The 20,712-nt window shown below is 42.8% G+C and overlaps 1 long non-coding RNA gene across 4 annotated transcripts in view; it reads right to left on the bottom strand.

The window, feature by feature from the left end:
- Positions 1-20,712, bottom strand: part of LOC115649103 — a 92,215-nt gene that overhangs the window by 57,063 nt on the left and 14,440 nt on the right. For 2 of the 4 annotated variants that reach the window (XR_003999759.1, XR_003999760.1), the window contains exon 1: positions 17,889-18,023. The exons of the other annotated variants lie outside the window; for them this stretch is intronic. This is a non-coding gene — a long non-coding RNA (uncharacterized LOC115649103). Of the gene's footprint in view, positions 1-17,888; positions 18,024-20,712 lie in introns of those variants that run through there. 4 annotated transcript variants of the gene reach the window in all.

Below are 20,712 nucleotides of genomic sequence, written 5' to 3' on the forward strand. Positions count from 1 at the left end.
ACTGAGAATCCTGAGTGCCTCGTGGAAGGAACCCATTTCACTCATGCACATACATGTGTTCACATTTAATTTTGGGGGGAGTAAGAGCAGCTGAGTAATTCAATGTTGGGAGATTTTCAAAATGCACAAATGGAAGATAGGTGCCAGTCCCCATTGAAAGTTAAGAGGAGTGGGACACTTATCTCCTCCTGTTTTCCTAGATTTAAGCAAGGTAAGCTGGGCTAAAAGATTAATTAAAGGCTCTCAGAAAGGGAAATGCTTCACTCACATACGTACGTTAAACAAAACATTTCAAGCACTATATCCTTAGCTATGATGATTGATACTAGCTTGAGAATCTGGCCCAAGGTTTATTATATGACTAAAATATTTGTCCTCAAAAAAAAAAAAAAAGGTTACAAGAGTACAATGTAGCTATGGTAGCATCTTCATCACTAAGGCAATAACTAGAGCTTGTTGAGAATTTTCTGTCAACGTTATTTTTTGTTGACAAGTGCAGTTTCTACAAAACTCAAAGTTCTCCATCAGAGAAAATGAAGCACAATATTTTGTTTTGGAACAGTTCAATGCAAATCAAGACATTTTGGTTTGTTGAACTAAATGGAACCATTTCATTTTGAGCCAGTTCAGCATTAAACTAGATCTGCCTAAGGTGCTGTGCTGTCTCTTGAGAGTGATAGTTCAGGTGCTTCATGCCCCCATTCTCTCCTATGGGCTGGGCTTCATCTCCATGGTGCAAAGCAGTCTTAGTTCAAACAAATTGCATTGTGCATCATGGGATTCATATGAATGTAGTATGTTAGCCCAGTCCATAGCTGTGAATGAAGACATGAGGGATCTGAACTACAACTCCCATGAGGTACTGCAGCACCTTTGGCAGATGTAGTTTGTCAAACTGATCTGAAACAGAACCTTACACTTTGGCTCAGCAAATGGAAACTAAACATTTCTGAACTGAATTTTTTTAAAGAACTTTTTGATCCAGAAATAAAAGAAAAAAAGTTTCAATATTTTAACATTTCATCCCAATTTGGGACAAACAACAAATGTCGAATATCAGAAATTCTCACACATCAGAAATTCTGGTTTCTCTCAGCACTAGTTATAAACTTTTCATCAATGCAAAAATAATTGCCACAGAGCAAAGAAATTATTATTTATTAATAATACTGTGTTAGCACCTACAGGCCTTGATCTGTGAACAAGCACCCATTGTGCTAGGCACTGTTTACACTTACATAATAATAACACAGTCCTTGTGTTTAATCTAAACAAAATAGATACGTCTAGATCAACTCTAGCCTGATACCATTAATTTCTCTATGAAAACAAGCACAAAATGATAAATCTAAAACATGAATTTTCTTGATTCCTTTGATAAGAATCAAGTAAGATGTCTGCATTATTTCAGACAGATATCAGTTAGAAATATTTATTTGCAGGACAAGAAACCAGGTGCAAATGGACTCTTCATCATCTTCCACCACTACTGAAACAGACTAGCTCTGGGAGTCAGTTTGCTTGCGTGTGCATATGTTCTCCTAAGCATTTGCCTATGAAAAAGGAGATAAGGCAAGCAAATGCCTATTTATATAGGAAAATTAATGTGCAAACAGGGACATGCACACCAGAGGCACAGACTCTGAATCTGGTCTGAAGGTAATTTAAATGAAAATGTGAAGACTTGGTATAGATGAGACTATGAACTGAATAACTATAGGTGCTGGAACTTGCAAGGCTCTTATGGTGAGCAGCTGATTAAGGGTTTATGTCTGACATGTCGTTTCTAAATGTATATGCATGGTGCTATGTATGAAAAGAAAAGTGTCTTGTATGTATTGTTGTGAACTGGCCTAAGGTGTGTTTTAATTAGAGACATATGAGAGGCTAAAATTCGTTCACTTTAATAGTCCACCTTAATTTATTACTCTCGTGATAGTTAGTATGGCAATACTCATTTTTTCCATGTCCTCTGTGTGTGTGTATATCTATCTATCTATCTATATATATATATCTTCCTAATGTATTTTCCACTGCATGCATCTGATGAAGTGGGTTTTAGCCAACAAAAGCGTATGCTCAAATAACTAAGGTGCCACAAGTACTCCTCATTCTTTTTGCTGATGCAGACTAACACAGCTACCACTCTGAAACCACACAACATGAATTAGTAATTTTCTTTTTCCTTGGACCACATAACTTCTGCGCCCAATACACACTGAGACACACACACACACAGCTCTGTTCCATGGAGGGTTTTCAAGCATGGCAGGAAAAAAGTCCCATCAACTCTTCCTATCTTCTGCCAATGCAGCCAAATTTTCAACAATGCCTTCTGAATTCATCCCTGCTGTTTTGGTGCACAGATCAGGGTACTTAAAATACAGGGCTAGAAGCCCTGTGAAAAATGTTCCCCGTGAGATACATTGCTATTTACAGGAAACTTTCAAAAGCTATACTTCCAAAGCAAACTGCACCTCCAAATCCCTGAGTTGTCCCAGGCTGGGCATATATTTACCCAAAGTAACGGGGCCTCAAGAAATCATGGACCCAGGTGAGTTTCCTGTGTCCTGTCCTACATTCCCACTCCCACCCCTTTACTTCAGTACCTGTTGTAAATACTCATTGCAGACAGTCACAAGTGCTTCTCCCCTCCTACCCTACCCCTGGCTCCAAAGTTGTTAGCAACCAGTGTGCTCATAACCTGAGTGACAATGAGGAGGAGAAAACCCTCTCGGATAAATTCCCATAATCCAGAGCAAGACTATCTGGAAGCAGATCCAGCTAGCACTCCTAATGACCTTTGCTGCCAAGTGTGAATCCCAGGAGGTATTTTTCTATCAGCTTCAGAATCCTCTTAGTTTCTAAAGACAAACTTCTGCTTTTCTTTCATGACTGATACAACAATATCATTCTGACAGTAACATGCATCTTATTTTGACACGATTCACCACTCAGCAAAAAAAGGTGTCAAAGATTCATAGAAGCAACTTCTTGAACATCTGACTTGAGCTATTGCTAAGAACACAATTATCCCCCTTTCATATAGGCAGTACTCTCAACTGCCTAGGTCAGACATTGGTATGAGCCTCACTTCATGCTGTGCTCTTTCATTCCCAGCATTCTGTACACACAGTCCTGGTTTGCAACTAGGAATGCAAGTAGAAAACCTTCCTACTAGACCTAAATTGTAACAGCTGTGAAACCTCTTTGGAGAGGATGTGCATCAGACCTCTGGTACCAAACACAATCACCATGAGCCACTGAAGCTAGACTATTAGCAGGCACTCATTTAGTTTCTCCTATGAACCTTCACCTACCGGACAGAATCTCTAATTGGGTTAGACATGTTGGACCAAATCCTTTGCTGGTATAACTCCACTGACTTCAGTGAAGTTGCAACAGCATAGAATCTGGTCCAGAGTTGCAAGTCCTAGCCACAAAAAACACCTTCCAGACCTTAAGTATTCCCCCTCCTCCATGGTCGACTATGCCAGCTTCTTTTCAGCATCAGGCTGGGACTGACCCTGCAGTTCCCATAGTTTTGACTGCACACCAGCTTTTATCTCCTCTGAAGTCAGTGTTCTGGTTTCTCTCCCTCAGGCACATTGGAGTGTAGATTATTTCACACTTAACATTTGCCATAATCTAGATCAAGTTTATCAGAAAGAATAAAGATAAATAACCATAAAATAGAAAGGCAAAGCAAACAAATATGCTTCAGACTGATATTATTAAAATATTGCTGGGTGGGCAAGAACCTTGTGTTATGCAGTTGAATAGAACTACAAGCAGGCAGAAGGATTTCTTTCACCTGAATTACCGCTCAGAAATTGGGTCTCTATCTAGGCTCCCTGTATTTTTTCCAAGACTGAGCATTTCTTTGTTAATTGTGGCCATATGTCCAATCCAAGATATCCATCACCATTGTGTCTCTGCATCTTCTTTTTTCAAGGGAGCTTTTATAGGAAAGGAACCCCCATCAGATCCCTTAGAGCATCTGCCCAAACCAGTTTTTCAGGTGACTCAGCTTTCACCCAGCACCTCTCCCCCAACTAGGAAGAGTAAGCCATCGTGACTCAGGATTTTTGTTGGTCTGAATAACTGCCACAAGGTTTTATCCGCCACTTAATTCTAATCTTCTCTTATAGCTTCCTTGAGAAGGGTTTGCTCAATGAGGGAATCTGGAGATGGAAAAGACCTATTATAGCTGATCATTTAGACGAGGGGTAGGCAACCTATGGCATGTGTGCCAAAGGGAGCACGCAAGCTGATTTTCAGTGGCACTCACACTACCTTGGTCCTGACCACCGGTCCAGGAAGCTCTGCTCTGCATTTTAATTTAATTTTAAATGAAGCTTCTTAAACATTTTAAAAGCCTTATTTACTTTACATACAACAATAGTTTAGTTATATATTATAGACTTATAGAAAGAGACCTTCTAAAAATGTTAAAATGTATTAGTGGCACGCAAAACCTCAAATTAGAGTGAATAAATGAAGACTCAGCACACCCAGGGCTGGCTCTAACTTTTTGGCCGCCCCAAGCAAACAAAAAGAGCACCGCCGTAACACCCCCCCGCCATGAGCACCGCACTGCCGAAACCACCCACTCGAGCGCCATGCTGCCCTTAGCCCTGCCTCCCTAAGCACCAGTGCCAAGCTGCCCAAATCCCCGCCCCCCTCAGCGCCACCCCCTCAGCGCCGCACCAAAACAAAAAACAAAAAAAACCCTCCAGTGCTGCCCCGCCGAACCAAAAAAAAAAAAAATCAAGCACTGCCCCGCCTCAAGGTGCTGCCCCAAGCACGTGCTTGGTCGGCTGGTGCCTGGAGCCGGCCCTGGGCACATCACTTCTGAAAGGTTGCCAATCCCTGATTTAGGCCTTCCTTCTGTCAATTGTCTTACTCTGTGGCTGAGGGAGAAAACGGTATCCTTTAAGATATTAATGCCCCAATTAATTCCCAGCTTTAACCGTGTCTGGTTCTGTTAACATCAAGGACATGCTTCAGTACCTTGCTGAACCAGGGCCTAATTGTCATTCCACAACTAGACAGAAGTGGGGGAGACGTGAAAGGTCTAGCTTCCTTGAGAAGACAGTGTGTGATTTCCTCTAAATGGTACCTGTTGACTGACTACTCTATCACAGTGTGACAATGAGGAACACTTCTTCCAAAGAAAATAACTTTTAGTTTTGTTATGACTAAAATATCTGACTTCCATATGGAGGACTGTATGTTTGAAATAATTAGTAAAAGCAATAAGCAGGCAGAGGAGACAGCCTTAAGGGACAGAACATTTTGAAATATGATGCTTATTATGAAGTGGTCACATGGTTTTTTTTATGAGTAGAAATGTGGGTGTGACCATGATCTCAGTGTTTCTATTCTGTGGTGTTTCTTTAATATTTATACCAAAAGGCACTGTCATTGTTTATATAATGTAGATGTGTATCATCGGAAAATAGCTTTAAAAAGGACTCCTTCTTCTAGTCTGACAATTGCATAGCAGGAGCAGGAATTAACAATTACAGACTTGAAAAGTATAATGCCTTCACAAGTTATGAAGATGTACCGTGAATAATAAACAAGGTGAAAGCAAGATTAAGATCAGAAATAATACATACACACCGAGCCTTTCATCCAAGGATCTCCGAGCACTTAATACACACTAAATAATGACTATGTATAAGTAAATATTACTTCCATTGTACAACTGGAGAAACTGAGGTATAAAGTAGTTAAGTGATTTCCTTCCAGGATCCCCCAGCAAGTTCATGTCAGAGTCAGGAATAAAACCTAGTTCTACCCTACCATTTTCTCCCTTGGCCACAGAGTAAGACAATTCGCAAAAGGAAGGTCTAAATGATCAACTGTAATAGGTCTTTTCCATCTCTAGATTCTCTCATTGAGCAGACTCTTCTCAAGGAAGCTACAAGAGAAGGTTAGAATTAAGTGGCAGATGAAACCTTGTGAAAGTTATTCAGATCAGCCAAAATCCTGAGTCACTGTCTAGGGAAGTTGGTTTCCTATCCATTGGGAACTGGTACTTTGTCCAATGTCTTTGCTTCTGCTATTGCTTTATTTAATGTTGTATTGAGTGCAAGAAAATTTTGGACTCATTCTGCAAAGCACATTATTTTCTTCCCACATATTATCTGCTTCAGTCTGCATTATTTTCACATCTAGAATAGTGTCAGAATCTGCTGATACCTTGGTTTCAGTCTGTAGCATTTCCTCAAGGATATTTTCAGTTAGAGCACCCAACTGGTTCAAATGTGATCAGAAGACTTGTGCTATGGAAATAATGTGTTCTGACTGTTAGGTCTTCTCTAGGTTATAATCCTGATTCCTCCTAGAACCATATAACAAAAAATTTGGGGAAAGTGATAAGATTTTTTGTGGCTTCAAGCAAAGAAAGACACAGAGCTAAATACTTTGCATCAGTTTTCACTAGAGGATTTTGGGGGGATTCCTACCTTGGATCTACTTTTTTCAAACGCACCTGCCAGGGATAAAGGCGGTGTTAGAATAAATTGAAAACCTAACAGCATCAAGTCAGCACTAGGCCCAGAAGGTGCACACTCAACTGTTTTAAAAGAACATAAGAAGGGAGTGGCTGAACTGCTAATAAAAATATCCAATTGCTCATCAGAATCAGCTTATATACTTGAGAACTAGAGGGTAGCAGTTTTTCATACATTCCAAGACCAGGGGGGACCATGGTGATCATCTAATATAACCTCCTGTATAACACCAGCCATAGAACTTCCAAAATAATTTCTAGAGCAGAACTTCTAGAAAAACATCCACTCTTGATTTAAGATTGTCAGTGAGAGAATAATGTTTTACTTCAGATGTGACTTGAGTCCACAATTCCTGGCTTAGGAAATCAATGCCTTATCCATTAGGCCACTAGGCCTACTAGCTAGAACAGTTTTCAAGAATGGTATTGGCAGTGATCCTAGGAATTTCAGACCAGTAAACCTTATTCAGTATTGAAAAGTTTGTTAAAACAGAGTTATAAAGCTACAAGAGGAATGCAATAAGATAGGGACAAAGAGCATGGTTTTTATAAAGGAAAATCCTGCTTTCTTCTCTTAGTATTCTTTGAGACACAGAAAAACCAGGAAGAGATTGAAAAAGACTGACAGTAATCAGTTAGAGAGGAGACAAATAACTTGTGTCATGATAGAGGCATACAAAATAATGGATGATTGAGAGAAGGTACATTGTTGATCGTTGTTTACCCCTCATAATACAAGAGGATTGGGGGAGAGGGAAATTCAGTGAAAATAAAAAGCTACAAAAATGTAAAACTGATCAAAGGAAATACTTTTGCATTGTCTTAAAAAAAGGAACGTACAGAACTCATTGCAATGTGATATCACTGTCTATTGTACTTATATGGCCTCCATTACAATAGTATGGGAGTGCTTCACAATCATTAATATATTTCTCCAACACTCTGTTGAGTTAGGGAAGTACGATCATCCCCATTTTACAGATAGGAAACAGGTAGAGAGAGATGAAATTACTTGCCAAAATAACATAAGACTCCTGTGGTGGAACAGGGAACAGAACCCCAGTCTTTTAAATCCCAGATTAGCACCCTAAGCAGAGGAACATTAGTCCACACTGAAGCCAAGAGCTCAGTAAGATTTAAAAATATCATTAGATGTTTGTATAGACTACAGGAACACCCTCAGTTATATCAGATATGATTTAAAATATATATATTTTAATAAGAGAGATAGGCCCTGTTAACACACTAATACAATGTTGTTGTTCTGGGGTCTCTAATGCTTCAGGATAAGGTTTACATTCTGAAGATGACAAGTGAAATTTCATTTGTCAATGCCAGCTCTGTATCTCAGATGTACCGTTATGGGACTGCTGAGTCAGGATGGCCCCCTGCATGGCAGTCTGGAATAGTAGGTGAAGATTTTGTTGGAAAACAGAGGTTTTAGCCCCAAATAAGCCAGGCCATAGTCCTAAATGAGACTTTTACAGCTGTCAGAGATGTCCTGAACGACAGACTAATGGCTTCAAAAAAATGCCATGCACTGACATGCTTCCAAGCTGCTTAATTTATAAAACAAGGCTACATTTAAGCAAAGATTGGAGCCTGTGACACAAAACCAGCAAAAGCATAGAAATTCAGATTTAATGCTGACATCCGCTTAACCTCACGCCACTGTTCCAGTTCCCAAATAGAGCTCCGCAAGGTTAGGGTCAGGCTGAGTGTCACTGCTTTTTGTCACCAACTTTCTGTTATCGAAGTCATACACATAACACAATCTAGAGATTGAAGATAGTAAGATTTTCTATATAGCCACTGAAGTACAAGAAAAAAAAAGATACAGCAAAATTTCTAAGATAACAATACCAGAAGGTTAAGTTATCTGTGTGACCTATCTCTAACCTGAACACTATGGTTATAGGTTTCCTGTAGCCATCATGTGATTAGACAGCTCTTGCACCTGTTAACAAAAAAAGATGCCTAAATATGTTAACGGCCACTGTTTCTTTCTAAATAAACCGCTGCTTCATCTTAAATTGCTAAAGTCAACTTCCTCAAGCAACCACAAAATGAGAGGTTCTCGTGGGAAAAAAAAAAAAAGTACCAGGCTTCAGCTTTCAGTTTAAACAATCACAGTGAAATTTACAAGTTATTTCATTGGAAGGAAGAAAAAAAAATCAAACTGATAAAAAGTTCATAATAACATTATATATAACAACAAATTGTGAGGGGCTAGGGCGAAGGGCCAGGCAGAGATGTTAAAGACTTGTCTATACTTAAAAGCCTTGCCACTTTAACTATATCAAGATGGTTAAAGTGGAAAAACAAATAATGTGGATGTAGTTACACCACTATAAAAGTGCTTATTCCAGTCTAGTTTCAGATTCCAGTTTGTTGAAGAGAAAAAGTTATACTGATCTAAAGCACTTTATACTAGTACAACTGTATCCTAGGACTTTCACAAATAAAACTTCGTCAGGAAAATAAATACATAAAATAAATCACACCCCTTACCAGCATAGTTATGGCTGTAAAACTTTTAAATTTAGATAAGCCCTTAGCTATGTTCCTCCCTTCTCTCACATACCTCATAATAAAGTAAGAGCCTTTACTTAATTTTTTTTCCAAATTATAATTCAGGGCCATATTCTTATACCCTTACTTATGTTGGGAAGTGATTTACTCCATAAGAGACCCATTTGAATCGGATTCTCATTTATAGTAAGATTGCTTTACATCTCTCTGGCAGGGAAAAGAGATTTTGAAGTGAGTGTAAATGTACATTTTTCACCACTCTGACTGCCAAGGGGCCTATAAACAGGCCTTACTGTGACTGAGAATCAGGTCCATTGCACAGAGACTACTCATATGGAGTAAGGCCTGGTCTACAGACAGTGTATGTCAATAACTATTTTGGTTAGAAGTTTGATATTTTTTACTTAAACAGTTTTAACCCCTAATGTGGATGCAGTTATGCCCATATAAAGAGATTTTTTTCCAGATAACTTATTCCTTATCCTGCACAGGATTAGATATATTGGTGTAAAGTACCTTTGCATTGGTATGACAGAGTCCACACCAGGGGGTTGCACCGAAATAATTAAAGCAGTACAAGTTCAGACAAGGCCTTGAGTATGATGCTATCAGCATATCAGAATCTTGTCCCTAGTGAACTGGTTCTCTCTATGACCATGATCCTACATGAGATCCAAATGAGCAGAGCCCTGCCCACAGTCTCTGCTCAATGCAGGACCACACCATCCATTATATAAGGCTACTCTATGCCTACTATGCACACACCAAAAAGTCACAAAGACCCACCACACGCACCATGCCCCTCCCATATCAATCACTTATTTTAGAAAGAAACAACTTCTGCAAAATCCAGAATGTAAGGCAAATAAACTCACTTTCAAGTGTGGTGTTTGTCCAGGCTGCCAGACAAGTTTGGTAGCTTGCAACTGTCATAAACAGATAGCTAAGGGTTAATGTCTCTTACACCTGGAAAGAAGTAATCTGAAACACCTGACCAGAGGACCAATCAGGAAACAAGACTTTTTCAAATCTGGGTGGAGGGCTTTTTGTGTGTGAGTCCTTTGTTCTTGGTCTTCTGCCTGTCCCTCTCAGCTATGGGAAGGATTTTTCTATTTCCTGCTTTCTAATCTTCTGTTTCCAAGTTGTGAGTACAAAGATGGTTTGTTGTTTTGTATTTACATGTCTATAGTTGCTGGAGTGCTTTGAATTGTATTCTTTTTAAATAAGGCTGTTTATTCAATATTCTTTTAAGCAAATGACCCTGTATTTGTGTATTTGTCACCTTAATACAGAGAGACCATTTTTATGTATTTTTCTTTCTTTTTATATAAAGCTTTCTTTTAAGACCTGTTGGAGTTTTTCTTTAGTGGAGAACTCCAGGGAATTGAGTCTGCAGCTCACCAGGGAACTGGTGGGAGGAAGAAGTCAGGGGGAAATCTGTGTGTGTTAGATTTACTAGCCTGACTTTGCATTCCCTCTGGGTGAAGAGGGAAGTGCTTGTGTTTCCAGGACTGGAAATAGAGAGGGTGGACTCCCTCTGTTTAGATTCACGGAGTTTGCTTCTGTGTATCTCTCCAGGAACACCTGGAGGGGGGAAGGGAAAAAGTTTATTTCCCTTTGTTGCGAGACTCTAGGGATTTGGGTCTTGGGGTCCCCAGGGAAGGTTTTTGGGGGGATCAGAGTGCCCCAAAACACTCTAATTTTTTGGGTGGTGGCAGCTTTACCAGGTCCAAGCTGGTAACTAAGCTTGGAGGTTTTCATGCTAACCCCCATATTTTGGACGCTAAGGTCCAAATCTGGGACTAGGTTATGATAGCAACAAAATTTGATAGCCCAGACACTAGAAAAAAGAATGAGAGAGAGAGAGAGAGAGAGAAACTGCAGACATTTTGCCTTAATTATTTAAATGGTTCATGTTAGTAGTCAATGCATAGGCAGTCTGATCTCGCACCTCGGAAGTCAATGGCAATGTTCCCGTTGTCTTCAATAGGCACAGGATCAAACCCTTGGTTTTTACATGGATTTCCTGGTAACCCTCACAAATGCCATCTATCTCCCCTTCATGTGAACTCATTCTTTTTGAAGCTCCAAAAATCAGTTTCAGTATAATCATTATTAGTATAATACCTGAGCAGTAACCAGGATGTGGTTAGGTTGCCTGGAGTGTCTTTCGCTTTATTTTTGAATTTACAGTATCTTAATTATTCTATTAAAAATGTTTTAAACTTATGATTTTGAACAATGACTTAAAAAGGAATGGTACAATGAGCTGCTAGCTTGTACTGGTAACAGTAGGGTATTCCTTACATTAGACTATATCCCCTTTGACAAGACAGATATACACAAACCTGGGATGCAGACATATTGGGTGGCCTCAAAATTAGTAAGCCAGAGAGCTTGTTTTTGCTGCTTAGTCAGTTCTTCCCAACTACTTATGTAGTGCAGCAAAATGCTCCTGAATGTTTTTTAAAATATTGCTTGCCTACAAAATGTTGGCAGTACCCCATGCCACTCAGCTTATCCAATACCTTACTAAAGTGTACTTTATTTGCAAATGAAGTGTAAAAATATAATTAGGAAGGCCAAAAAATAATTTGAAGAACAGCTAGCCAAAGACTTTAGCAAAAAAAAATATTAAGTATATCAGAAGCAGGAAATCTGCTAAACAACCAGTGGGGACACTGGACAATTGAGATGTTAAAGATGCACTCGAGGATGATAAGGCTATTGCAGAGAAACTAAATGAATTCTTTGCATCGGTCTTCATGGCTGAGGATGGGAGGGAGATTCCCAAACCTGAGCCATTCTTTTTAGGTGACAAATCTAAGGAACTGTCCCAGATTGAGGTGTCATTAGAGGAGATTTTGGAACAAACTGATAAACTAAACAGTAATAAGACACCAGGACCACATGGTATTCACCCAAGAGTTCGGAAAGAACTCAAATATGAAATTGCAGAACTACTAACTGTAGTCTGTAACCTATCATTTAGATCAGCTTCTGTACCAAAATGACTGGAGATAGCTAATGTGATGCAAATTTTTAAAAAGGGCTCCAGAAGTGTTCTCAGAAATTACAGGCCAGTAAATCTGACTTCAGTACCAGGCAAACTGATTGAAACAATAGTAAAGAACAAAATTGTCAGACACGTAGATGAACATAATTTGTTGCGGAAAAGTCAACATGGTTTTTGTAAAGGGAAATTGTCCCTCACAATCTACTAGAATTCTTTGAGGGGGTCAACAAGCATATGGACAAGGAGGATCCAGTGGATATAGTGTACTTAGATTTTCAGAAAGCCTTTGACAAGGTCCCTCACCAAAGGCTCTTAAGCAAAGTAAGCTGTCATAGGATAAGAGGGCAGGTCCTCTCATGGATTGGTAAGTGGTTAAAACGAGTAGGAATATAGATGGTCAGTTTTCAGAATGGAGAGTGATAAATAGTGGTGTCCCCTAGGGGTCTATACTGGGACCAGTCCTATTCAACATATTCATAAATTAGCTGTTACAACGCAAGAAAGAGATCTTGCAGATTTTGGAGTCATTGTTGATAGTTCTCTGAAAACATCCATCCAATGTGCAGTAGCAGTCAAAAAAGCAAACAGGATGTTGGGAATCATTAAGACTGCTACATAAATCCATGGTACACCCACATCTTGAATTCTGTGTGCATCTGTGGTCGCCCCATCTCAAAAAAGATATATTGGAATTGGAAAAGGTTTAGAAAAGGGAAACAAAAATGATTAGGGGTATAGAATGGCTTCCGTATGAGGAGAGATTGATGAGACTTGGACTTTTCAGCTTGGAAAAGAGATGACTAAGGGGGGACATGATAGAAGTCTATTAAATCATGAATGGTATGGTGAAAGCAAATAAGGAAGTGGTATTTACTCCTTTTCATAACACAAGAACTTGGGGTCACCAAATGAAATTAATAGGCAGCAGGTTTAAAATGAACAAAAGGAAATATTTCTTCACACAATGCACAGTCAACCTGTAGAACTCTTTGCCAGAGGATGCTGTGAAGGCCAAGACCATAACAGGGTTCAAAAAAGAACTAGATAAATTAATGGAGGATAGGTCCATCAATGGCTGTTATCCAGTATGGGTAGGGGTGGTGTCCCTAGCCTCTGTTTGCCAGAAGCTGAGAATGGATCACTTGATTACCTGTTCTGTTCATTCCCTCTGGGACACCTGGCGTTGACCACTATTGGAAGTCAGGATACTGGGCTAGATGGACCTTTGGTTTGACCCAGTATGGCTGTTCTTAAGGAGACTATATACCTAGTGCTATACTTTTTTTTAAAATTACAATTCATAGAATATGAGGGTTGAAAGGGACCTCAAGAAGTCACCTAGTCCAACTCTCTGCTCAAAGCAGGACCAATCCCAAACTATTTTTTTTGCTGCTGATTCCTAAATGACCCCCTCAAGGATTAAACTTGCAATGCTAGGTTTAGCAGGCCAATGCTCAAACCACTGAGCTATCCCTCCCCCCATTCAGTTACCTTTCTAGAATCAGGTATGTGTATATTATGATAACTATGTTGCTCTATCTCTGGCACTATCTCTGGAACAAAGACAATTTGGTTGGCAAAAGCAACTTGAAGATTCTGGCAAAATATTACTTTTATAGAGGACACATGTCTGATATGCCCGGGCATCTGGTTAGCTCACCAGCTCCTTATAGATGAAGGGTTCTCATAAGTGACCAAGATGGACTCCCCACAGCCCCAATCTCCTTCTTAATTTGTATATGGTAATATCTAGCAGTCCCAGTCAAAATTAGGGACCCATTGAGCTAAACACCATACACACACATAGCAAGAGAGAATCCTGGTGTGGACAGCTTACAGTCTACAATGGCCTGCACAACTCATAAAACGGTGAGGGCCATATTACTCCAACGAAAACAGCTAAGGGCTGAAACCCCCCTAGCCCTGCTGAACCCCCTCAGCACCACTGAAACCCCCCCTCAAGTGCCCCCCTGAAACACAACCCCCCAGCACCACCCGCCCTGCAAAAACAACCCCCCCCCGCGCCATCCAGCCCCCCGAAACAACTCCCCCCCAAGCACTGCTCACCCCACGGAAACAAACCCTCCTTCCCCAGTGCCGCCCTGCCGAAACAGCAGTATTAAACCTTGGTAATATGTTATAGGAAGCCCCTAAGGTAGTATAATTAAGGTTAAAGAAAAATGTCTTTTTGCTAGAAGTAGAATAAGATCTTCCCCCCACTTTGTAATCAATTGCCTTGTTGAATGAATGAGGTGTGACTGAGGAAGGCATGGAAGGCAGCACCTCCAGACAGCTGCAACCCTTGGTGAGGGGATGGGAGCCAGATCAGATCAGTAGAACAGGTCATCCACTGACTCGTAGCTCATCTCCTCAGCCCCCCACCCCCCACTCGCCTCCTCAGCCCTCCTCCTCCCACCCACCGACCGGCTCACGTGCCCCCCCGCCACTGCCTGCCCGCTTGCCTCCTCAGCCCTCCTCCCCCGCCGCCAGCTCACCTGCCCCCTCCCGCCAATGCCCGCCCGCTCGCCTCCTCAGACTCCCACTCCCCTGGGTTACCTGCCCCCCGCTCGCCTTCTCAGCCCCCCCACCCCAGCTCACATACTCATCCCCGCCACTGCCTGCCCGCTCGCCTCCTCAGCCCTCCTCCCCCGCCGCCAGCTCACCTGCCCCCTCCCGCCAATGCCCGCCCGCTCGCCTCCTCAGACTCCCACTCCCCTGGGTTACCTGCCCCCCGCTCGCCTTCTCAGCCCCCCACCCCAGCTTGCATACTCACCCCCGCCACTGCCCGCACGCTCACCTCCTCAGCCTCCCACCCCCCGGGTCAGTGATGAGCTGCCAAAATCTTAACAACCAGTTCCATCCTCATCCCACAAGGGGGTCGTGGCCTGCCCCCTGGGACTCCTTCCCCTGTCCAACCACCCCTTCTCCCTGTCCCCTGCCCACCCCTGGAACCCCTACCCCTGCCCCTGCCCCCTGCTGCCCCATCAAATCTCCCCTCCTTCCTGATGGCCCCCACCCCAGGACCCTTGCCCCCATTCAACCCCCCTGTTCCCCACCCTCTGACCAGCCCAACCCCTATCCATCCCCCCGACCACCCTCCCTCCCTATCCAACCCGCTCCCCCAGCTCCCTGCCCCCTTACTGCACTGCCTGGAGCTGGCTGACGGTGCTACTGCCGCACCACTCGCCTGGAGCACCGGGTCAGGCCAAGCTCGCAGCCCCTCTGCTTCCCGCAAATCAGCAGTTCATGCGGGAAGCCTCGGAGGGCTGAGAAGCAAGCGGCGGCTTCGCGCTCAGGCCCAGGGAGGCAGAGACAGAGATGGGGGAGGTGAGCTGGGGTGGGGAGCGGTTCCCCTGTGCCCCCTCCCCTCGGGTTACCTGCTGCGGCACAGGCGCCCCCCCCCCTTGCCCCGGCTCACCTTGGCTTTGTCTCCGCCTTGCTGGGCCTGAGCGCGAAGTCACCGCACCGCTTCTCTGCCCTCCCAGGCTTCCGCGCAAACCGCTGATTCGCAGGAAGCGGGGCAGAGTGTTCAGGGGAGGAGGCAGAGCGGCGGTGAGCAGGGGCCAGCTGCCCCTCCACCTGCCCCCCCACCACAGCCCACCCACTTGCTTCCTCAAGCCTCCTTCCCGCCGCCAGCTCACCTGTCCCCTCGCCACTGCCCAACCGCTCTCCTCCTCACCATCCCCTAGTTCCCCCGCCCCCCCCGCAGGCCACATGTTGTGCAGGCCTGGACTACATGCACATCAAAGGAAACAGAGACACAGAAAGGTGTAGTGATGTTTCCCAGTTACACAGCAGGTCCATGACCAAGCCAGGAATACAGTCCAAGTTTCCTGACTCCCACTCTGGTGCCCCACCAACCAAACTACATTGCCTCCCATCTCTTTCAGACATGGACATAGCTCCAGTCATCAGTGTCTTTGTCACCTCAAAATCAGTCTGCTGCAACATGCCCTATGCGGGTTTTCATCTTTAATCTATTCAGGAACTGAAGCTATAGCAGAAAGTTACTGCCTATGAGGTACCACATCATCACAATATACCGTATATACTCGTTCATAAGCCAAATTTTTTTACTAAAAAAGGGAAGCACCAGAGAAGAGGGTCGGCTTATGAATGGGTATAGAGAGGGAGAGTGGGACACAGCCCCTCCCCCCAACAGAGGGAGCAAGGAGAGGCAGCACAGCCAGCAGAGACAGAAGGGAAGAGGTAAGGCCACACTGCTCTCCTCCCAGCCTCCAAAGCAGCTGCAGCTCCAGGGCTGGCAGGCTGCAGCCATGCCGCTCAGCCTCGCCCCCCCGAGCATGCTGCAGCCATGCTGCCCGGCCCAGCCCACTGGAACATGCTGCGGCTGTGCTACCCGGTCTGGCCTGCCAGAGGAGGCTGTGGCCACGCTGCCCAGCCTTCCGGAGCAGCTCCAGCCAGTTTAGAGACATCCTTCCCTGGCCCTCCCCAGATAAGGTGGGAAGAGATGGGATGGGGAGAGTGTGGGGGTCCCGAGCTAGGGGTGGGGTCATGTGGAGGGTAGACACAGGGGTTACTCCCCTGACTCCCAGCTTCTCCTCCCAAAAAAATTTCCCTACCAGTTGCTGTCCAGGTCTGTCAGGGTAAGCAGCTGGCACACCGGGACACTTCGTTTACTTAGGTTTAACTCTGTGCCTGCAGAGGCTCGAGGTAAACAAACCATCTCGGCCCCCCAGCGACTTATCCTGATGGCCCAAGAGCCAAAAAGTTTGCTGACCCCTGAATTATAGGGTCGGCTCATGAATGGATCATAAACATTTTCCACTTTTATTTATCCATCTTGTGGGGGGGGGGGTTGGCTTATAAACTGTCATAACATTTTTCCCAGATCTGGACCTTAGCATCCAAAATATGGGTGTTAGCATGAAAACCTCCAAGCTTAGTTACCAGTTACTTAGGACCTGATAAAGCTGCCACCAGCCAGGAATCTATACAGTGCCTGGCGCACTGTGGTCTCCTCAAAACCTTCCCTGGGGGACCCCCAGACTCAGATTCCTTGAGTCTCACAACAAAGGGGAATAAACCATTTCCCTTCCCCCCTCCGGGTGTTCCCTCCCTGGGTTCCATAAACGAACTGGCTTATGATCGAGTAAATACAATACTAGTGCTCTGTGATCTGAATTGACTTTCCGTTAATTTCTGGATGGGCTTTATGGTCTTGGTTTTGACCTATGAACCCTCAAATAACTTGCCTATTCACGTGACTGCTTCTCTCCCTGTGATACCACCACTGTTGCTGTTAGCAGACACACACAAGCTGCAATTGCCCTGCTGGCAGGGTATTCTCCATGAAGGGTCCTTTACCATGGCAGCTATGAAAGAGGATCTCAGTGTTCCAGTTGTGTTATTAAGTGAAAGATACAGTACAAGAGACCATTCTAGCTAGGCAAGTACCTGTCTTTACAGTCTACTCACCCATACCCCCACAAATACTGGGAACATCTCCACTCCACCTCTGTTGGAAGCCCTCCTCAGTTAAGCAGCTAGGTTTTGTCAGTTGCTGAAGCAGTCACTTGACACATTGAATTGTAACAAGAACAGGAGTACTTGTGGCACCTTAGAGACTAACAAATTTATTTGAACATAAGCTTTCGTGGGCTACAGTCCACTTCTTCGGATGCATAGAATGGAAATATATTGAGGAGATATATATACACATACAGAGAGCATGAAAAGGTGGGAGTTGTTTTACCAACTCTGAGAGGCCAATTAAGTAAAAGAAAAAAAACTTTTGAAGTGATAATCAAGATAGCCCAGTACAGACAGTTTGATAAGAAGTGTGAGAATACTTACAAGGGGAGATAGATTCAATTTTTGTAATGGCTCAGCCATGCCCAGCCCCTATTCAAGCCTAGGATGATTGTATCTAGTTTGTATATCAATTCCAGATCAGCAGTTTCTCGTTGGAGTCTGTTTTTGAAGCTTTTCTGTTGCAAAATTGCCACCCACAGGTCTGTCATTGAATGACCAGACAGGCTGAAGTGTTCTACTACTGGTTTTTGAGTGTTCTGATTCCTGATGTCAGATTTGTGTCCATTAATTCTTTTGCGTAGAGACTGTCCGGTTTGGCCAATGTACATGGCAGAGGGGCATTGCTGGAATTGAATTGTAACAGAAATTTGAATCTTTTAAAGTCAGATAAACACATCAGACATATTTGGGGTGCAGGTCTTGCCCTTCTTTTTCCATCAAGACTCAGTGGAAATGTTGGGAGTTAAGGAGAAAAAGACCCAGCCTTTATGGCCCTTTCCTGCAAGGGGCTGAACACCGACAGGTGAAGCTCAGCAACTCACTGGACTGGAACGTCAGTCAGTTCCTCATTCGTGGGTAGTGTTTCAATCGTCTATAGCCGCACATGTAGGCAGAGCTTCATTTCATACTAATGCAGAATAGGTTTAGGGCCAATATTGTGGCAGGAAGCAGATCACTTCAGCTTTCTCATCTCTGATTCAGTACAAGGATTCTGAGAGAGTTTTGAACTGTCATCCAAGGAAACCACACATGCTGCTTGCTTTCGAGCACCTGAGTTTTTGCTTAGCTCAGGTATGCTAAAATTATGCACTGCTTTTCATCAGCAGATTGTGCTATCTGGAAGACTTAATTTATTCAGAGATTATCAGATTTCATAGAGCATCTCCAGACTCCCAGCATGAAGCCAGGTTGTGTGGCCACTGTATAATCCTTTAGCTGAACAGAACATATGCTTCTCTCTGTAGTCAGTCACTTCTGCTGGTTGCCATGGAGGGTAGACGAGGGCATGCAGTGATCAGCCTCCTCCCCAGCTATCCTTCTTGCACTCTCCCAATGACAGGACAAAGCTAGGACCCTAAGTGTAATGGAAAGCTTCTCATTCTCCCCCGGACTTTTGCCCACAGTTACAGGATAGCTGTTTATCTGCTTCCTTCTGGGAAAAAAACAAAACAAAAAGACCATTTTCAAAGTGTTCTTCTTAAATGTGCTAATCGTTTTTCATTGCCATAATCAAATACTTTGTAATTAGTCCCCTTAAACATGACCTTGCACCTGGGCTGAGAAGTGAAAGGATTGCATTGTCTTTTTTAACTATATACACGAGTTTTCCATCACTGCAAGAAGACAGGCCAGAGTAGATCAAGGGCTAATAACGATATACTTGGACAGTTAGCTGCTCATAGTCACTTTGTACATGAAGACAAGGGCCAGGTGCTATTAACCTCCAAGGCACATTATTAGACCACAGTACACACCCTGTCATGTCTCACTGCTTCATTAACATACTACTAGAGATCCTCTGATAATGGCAGTGAGGCTCTTGCCTCAAAATTAGCAGGAACTAAAAGGTGTAATTTTCCCATATATTAGAATGAGGAAAGGAAGATGCATTATTATATTGCCTAGGCGTGTTGTGGGGGGAAGGATTACTGTGTATTTTGGGCCTGATCTAAAGCCCACTGAAATCAGTAGAAAGACTTCCACTGACTTGTACAGGTTTTCGATCAGACTCCTTATGAACTGGTAATTGAGTTTTTTTCATAAAATTAATGAAAACACCATCCGCTCACCGAGTTATTAAATTAAATTAATTGTTTCCCAACCCTGGGACAAACCAGTAATGCACGTACCTAGATATTTGTATGGCTGATGAGATCTGTCTTTGAATCTTTGTGAGTGGCATATAATTATATTTAATACAATTTATTTTGCATTAGAGGGATAAGCTTTGATCCAACATCTTTGCAACAGAGATTCAAAGCAAATAAGACTCCAGGTCTATTTCAAAACTTCTGTATTTGTATAAAGTGTAACATTCCATTGCTTACCTTGCTTATCTTCTCTGTTCAAAGCATTTATTTCCAAATGGATTGTTTTAGATTTTATTGTGTTTACGTTTTTTCATGTCACGTGTTTCTGTTTAGTAATTCTCAGTTGGGCTACACTTTGAGAGTGTGTGTGTGTGTGTGTGTGTGTGTGTGTGTGTGTGTGTGTGTGTGCACGCGTGCGCATAAAAGGGACTTTGTCTGGTCATTTAGTCTCAAAATCCTTGGGGATAGGGACAGATTTTTTGTTCTGTGTTTGTACAGTGCCTAGGTAAATGGGATCCTGGTCACTGACTAGAGCTACCAGGTACTACCAACCAGAATACAAATAATAAAATTTGGTTTAAAATAAATAAATAAAAGGAGGCATTATAAAACTGAAAACAGATGTTTTCATGATTATCTGAAATGCCAGTGAAAACAGTTTGCCTTCATTTAAAAGTTTCCTTTTAGAGTTTGCAACCCAAACATTGGAGTATTATGCTCCCACAAAAGAAAGTGAAACTGATGACTCAATTTTTAGTCCAAGCATTATGAGAGCAAAGCAAGAATTTTCCAAAGTAGATTTGATTTTTTTGTTTTAAAAAAAACCTTCTCCATTTTAAAAACAGAACTTTGCAACACAAGTGAGATTTTTTTTCCCCTGCCAAGTGCCTCCTGAGATAGCTGGGGAAACTTGCCATCCTCTGGAAACAGCATGGGAACCTACAATATACCAAGCCAGAGGGAACTTGGAGAGTGAGAAGTGCATCATTTCACAAGCAATTCAGACCATTTATCCACTTTCATTTTAAATTTAAAAAAATAATCATTCACAAACC

This window comes from Gopherus evgoodei, chromosome 3, assembly GCF_007399415.2.
Source record: "Gopherus evgoodei ecotype Sinaloan lineage chromosome 3, rGopEvg1_v1.p, whole genome shotgun sequence".
In the NCBI taxonomy this organism is placed as follows: domain Eukaryota; kingdom Metazoa; phylum Chordata; order Testudines; family Testudinidae; genus Gopherus; species Gopherus evgoodei.